This window comes from Aplysia californica, unplaced genomic scaffold, assembly GCF_000002075.1.
Source record: "Aplysia californica isolate F4 #8 unplaced genomic scaffold, AplCal3.0 scaffold00166, whole genome shotgun sequence".
NCBI classification, from domain to species: Eukaryota; Metazoa; Mollusca; class Gastropoda; order Aplysiida; family Aplysiidae; genus Aplysia; species Aplysia californica.
This window is the reverse complement of record NW_004797436.1, coordinates 824,234-830,042: the sequence shown is the minus strand read 5'-3', so window position 1 is coordinate 830,042 and position 5,809 is coordinate 824,234. Positions and strand designations below refer to the sequence as shown.

General features: G+C 39.7%; 1 protein-coding gene across 2 annotated transcripts in view; it reads right to left on the bottom strand.

The window, feature by feature from the left end:
* LOC101848108 (allatostatin-A receptor) overlaps positions 1-5,809 on the bottom strand; it is a 378,639-nt gene that overhangs the window by 18,352 nt on the left and 354,478 nt on the right. The window lies entirely within an intron of this gene.

Below are 5,809 nucleotides of genomic sequence, written 5' to 3'. Positions count from 1 at the left end.
TGCTGCTGCTGCTGATGATAATGATGATGATGATGATGATGATGATGATGATGATGATGATGACGCCGATAAAGATAACAAACAGTGTTTACTTGCGTCACAGAAAGAGGCGTCTAAAGGCGATCTCCAAGAAAATTACCGTCTTCAACGCCTGTGGTGATGAGAGCGATAGCATCCCTGTTAAATTGCTGCCCCTCTGGCTTCATTACCTCGCGCTAAACACACCCCTGGTCCTGGTCAAAGATGACCTAGAATCCTCTCAGGGTCGAAGAAAGAGGGAAATTGAGAATTTTGACTGACCTAACGGGCTAGCTGAAGAATCGATACCCTCGACCCTCGTTGTTCGCCTCTTGGAAACTCTTCAGTCCAATGTCGGCCCCTTTATGTACACAGTGTTGGAGAACTGTAATTCTGGACAGATGGATAACCCCAAAGTGCATGGCTAAAGCAATGTATTGTATTTGTTCTTAATCCCCCTTTCTAAACGCCGTTTTCGACAAAGTACTGTTATTTAAAAGAAGATGTTCTTCAGAATAAACTTTAACTCCAATAAGACGTAGCCAAGCTCCGTAAGAACATTTAAAATTCCCTAAACAGTTTTTAAAACATACAAAAGTAAGTTAAAAAACCCTTGCTCATTTGGGGATTTTAACCAGCACGTTTAATAACTGTAAAGTTTAGCGTGGCAGCCGCAGACATATCGTAGCACACCACAGCAGCGAAGTGTGTTCTGACGTTCTGCGTCACGACAGCTGCAGGTGTCCTTGTGGTGCCTCTTTTACGACCGCCTTGAGCACAAACAGGATACGACTCCTGGCTCTGAAATCCTGGGTTGCTGCTGTTGATTCTCTGTCCATTAAGAGCAACTTGGTGATTACAACATTTGTGACGAATGCACAACACAGGCATGACCTATATTGGATATTGATATTCGTATGACATCAGTTCCGGGCTCAACACAGCAAACAGTTGTCTCGTAAAAAAGTGGGATTTACTCACACATACTTGGGAGATCTAAACCCAAAGACAGGAAATGGTCCTTGAGGGATAGACACTGACTACATTCATGTGTGGATATAGAAGCCTACTGTTTCCCAGAGGACAAAAGATCAGGCATCTGAATCAGTAACAATACCCCCCCCCTCCACACCCACAAAAAAGAATGCATTGACAATCATAAACGAACAAATATATGAATAAACAATTAAAATAAATAAATAAATGAATGAATGAATAAATAAATAAATAAATAATTTTAAAAAAATGAAGAATAAAATATAACATTAAAATCAGAACCAAAAAACATCAAAACAATAAACCAAAATCAAATCTAATTAGATTTAAACTAAACTACTCTTTTTTCCCCCAAGTTTATTTAAACGTCCCTCAACGCCCAACCCATCCCAATGCTTCTTTGTTTGGCTTGGTCCTACCAGTGTTCTACACTTCTTTCAAGCCCTAGCCCAAACACGCCTCCACCTACATCCACCCACCATCATCCTTCGCACCTGTCAATCCCCCTTCTCCCCCTCCCACCACACACATACCCCCCCCCCCCCCTCTGCCATTCATATAACCAACCCCAATTCCTTCTGACGTTCTCGTGTTTGTGTTTGTGTTATCTGAATGACTCCTCCACACAAGATGTTACAAACTTCTGAAGTCAGCTAGGTACAGATCGACACATGTGTCACCCAGTTGACAATGGGAGTGACTATAGTAATCATCTAAGGTATTTTGAAATCAGGCTTTTTTGTGTTTTTCTGTGTTTTTTTTTTCTTTTTAGTTTTGTTTTGTAGGCACTATTATCTTTTGCAACAATATCTGCTCGTGTTTGTTCATCTTAAGTAGAGTCTTATCTGACAGGAACGCTGAGAGTTTTTATAACATTGTACGACATGTTTTACTTCCCAAACAACTCAATTTGGATTGATAGGTGGCAGGTGGCTTCCACCTAGCCCGTCAGGCTTCTTGGAATACAACATCATGGCAGACAGACCGAGAAGATTGTTTATTATATGCAAAGAAACGTCCTCGTGTGTTAATCGAGCCTAACCGTTACATCCCAGATGCTGGTGACTTTGGGAGTGAGCATGTCATGACGTTTAGGCGAAGGGGAAAACCAAAAACCAAAACATTACATTAGCGATTAAAACGAAAAGAAATATTAAATATGCTGACATAGATTAATGCTACTGATCTCAAGCAAAGATGGCGGACAACACAACGCGATTATAGATTAAGGAATTGTCATCTCTAATGAGATTTGTACGAGATAAACCACGATAGTATTAGACTGATTATGATAAGATACGATTAAAAAATGGGTGGTTGGCGGGTGCTCTGGTGGGATTTGCTTCTTCTTTCCTATCAAACATCTATTGCCCTTATCTTGACTTCTTCTTTTTTATGTTTGTTACTCTTTTGTAACACCTCAATTCTTCTGGCGCTCATTTGACCTTATGCAGTTGCGATTGCCATAAAACCTCTACACAAATTTTTTTTTTTAAATTAAAAAAAGTAAAGATAAGACAGGATGAGACACAATAAGACAAGGACTGACGACATGATAAAATACGGTAAGATGTCGTAAGAAACGATATGTCCAATTTAATTAATCTCGATTTTTCTTTTTAGATGGGATCTTGAAAGTCGAGTAAGCTTTCTGAGCGAAAGCTGGTTGGAAATGAGATGAAGGCGCTGTTGTTGTTTTTTCATCTTTTCTTATTTAGGGACAAAAACAGGTGTCTGTCGGAAAGGATTGGAGGAGGGGGGGGGGGGGCAGATATACCTGTGGCTTCTATTTGGTTTGTTTTGTTTTGTATTTTCTTTTAGGCAAAACAAAAATAAGTCACCTTAAAATGTCTACGTAACCAATTGGATATTAGTTGCTGTAATTATTCATCATTGAAAACATACACGTTTTAATACGTAATACATCCTCAGACAGCCATTGCTGCGTGCACTTCACCCAAACTATCGTAATGTAAAATATTAGACCAAGAGTCTCCCGCCGTGTGCTATCTTGAAAGGGGAGGGTGGTGGAGAATAGATCATGATTTCATGGTTATCACATTATGTTTAAAAACAGAGAGAGTGTTGTCTCTTAAAGAACATGCACTCATCCACCCCCCCCCCCCCGTCCCCTTATCAAGCTTCCAAAATTCCACCTACACGTTTCTCAAACATATCCGCCCCCCTATCAAGAGCAGTTTTGAAAAACTTAGGGGTTTCTTAATAGGGTGATTTTTTTGTTCACATGGACGATTGTATGTCGCAATGAGTCGTGTTGGTTCCAGGGACTCTATTAGAATACATACAAAAAGACGTGCTGCCTAGGTCGGAGTTCCAGATGGCACATATTAAAAAAATCAGCACTGTTGTCTACACAGAGGTCATACGACTATGAATCCGGTACAAACATTTTATCTTCGGATTTCCAACCACTATTATATCACCGTTCGTAGAACGGATCTGTATCTTGTAATTATAATAATGTTATTGAGATATCCCCGAAGTCATTGCTTTGGGAATTTCCTAAATGGTGCAATCCGATATCCGGCCACTAACTTGTACTCCTACAACGCTCAATGTCATGGCTTTCGCTCTTTGCTCTCTACAAAAACCTTGCACAACAATCTGCCAGTCTTGTACTCCCAAACAAAGTGTTAAACACCAGTATTGCAGTAGTGAAAGTTATGCACATAGCGCAAGGCATACACATAGCGTGCTTTACGTAATTCATCTAGCTATGACACAGCAAATTCACCTTTTCTCCACATTTGCCTCAAATGATGCGTTCCAAAATGAACCGGAAATGCGTCAGAGAGTACGTTCAAAGATAATAATATCATAATCCGCCTTTATAAATCCTACTAACTGGCTTGAGGTAGACAGGAAGTAGTGTTCTAATGGCTTTGTTGGTAGTATCGATATCTTCTACCCAGGGCACTTTTGAAGTATCCACTCGTATAAAATGGAAACTTTGGTCTAGAGATACAATCTATACATTGCGCTTACAAAGAATAATGAAAAAGGCGGCCACCCATTTTACAGGCTTGTATTTCGAAAATGTTTTACGGGTGTCTAATGCGTTTATGTCTTGTCTTTTGAATAAGTTAAATGGGCTTATTTAGGTATTGATATATATCATGTGTGTGTAATATGTATGTAATAGATATAATATATATATAAATATATATATATATATACACATATATAATATATATTATATATGTATACATATCTATCTATCTATCTATCAATCTATCTATCTATCTATCTATCCATTAATATCTATCTATTTATATAATATATGTATATATATTATACAGTCAGATGCTCACCTTATTGCAATCGTGAATACTGAGGCTTTTCCTATAATAAAAATAATTATTAAAATAAGACTTTTTTTATTTAAACGCAAAATTTTTCTTTTTAGATCAAGATTGTTCTCGGCCCCTATCGAAGACTCGGCAGGGTTAGATATAAATAGACTGAATTTCATATATCTATCTATCATATATACTATATTATAAAACAACAAATTCAAGTGTGCAAATTAAAGGAAAATGATTTTTTTCCCACAGGCACCCATCCCCACCTCCAAAGCAGCAACCAAAAACATTTGCATGCTGAGTATAGATGAGATTAGCTAATTATACCGAGTTTTGTGAGCGAGGAGTTGTTATGTGATCGCTTACTCTATTTATTCATTTCTTCCTGAGAACGAAAAAAAAGTTATTATTCTCAAAGGGCTCTTTTGGAACAGTTGTCATCATGCTGTACCACGTAGCAGACAGCCCCTGTTCGAGGACCTAGCTAGACAAGGAACACCACAGCAGAGCACCTGCCAACCACCCACTAGCATTTCACAGCGTTATGGGTTATAATGTTATTTTTTGATAACAGTCACATTAATATCATTTAATTTCAATTTACATCTGAAAAAACGTTTTTTTTAAAAAAAAAGTTGATTCATTTATACGAGTATTTTCCCCTGCTGTGGACATTTGAGAGACGGACGTTAAACTCGTAGGTCCCGCCTCCTACATAACCTAAAAGTGTTGACAGGGGCATAACAATAGAGTAAAGCGCATAGAGCTTGCTTTCGAGTGGGGACATGCGCTTTACAAATTTTAATACTATTTATTATTATTATTAAAACCTATACCATTTCAACCCCCCTCTCCTGCTGTTCCCCAGTGAGCCCCGCACCGATTGTGGCATCGCGCGCGAGGAGTTAGTTGATCGTTCCTTGGGAGGTTGGCGGGTGCTCTGGTGTGGTTTGCTTCTTCTTTCCTGTCAAACATCCATCGTCCTTATCTCCCCTTCTTCTTTTTTTATGTTTGTAATACAGGGTGCCCACAAACGACTGGATCGGGGCGATCGCCCGACTCGATCGCCTGAAACTGAAAACAAGCACGTTTGTTTTTGAGGCGATCGAGTCGGGCGATCGGTCCGATCGGCCGATCCCAGCTGTAGTGGGCACCCCGTTACTCTCATGTAACACGTCTAATTTTCTGGCGCTCATATGACGTTATGTAATTGCGAGAGCCGTAAAACCTCTACTAAAACTTTAAAAAAGTTGATTGTTCCCAAAGAAGGCGAGCGTCACTCAGACTTACATCAACACGTCAGGATTCCCCCCTCCCCCCCCACCCCGTCCGTCACCAGCGGCCGGCCGGAGCCAACCAACCAACCTCTTTTCGCCAGTTATTACCTCAGGTCATCTCCCTTTCTATCCAGAGCTTTATTGATTCCGTCAATTATTGAGTAATCCGCCGACTCCGTCTATCTGCTGGAAGTT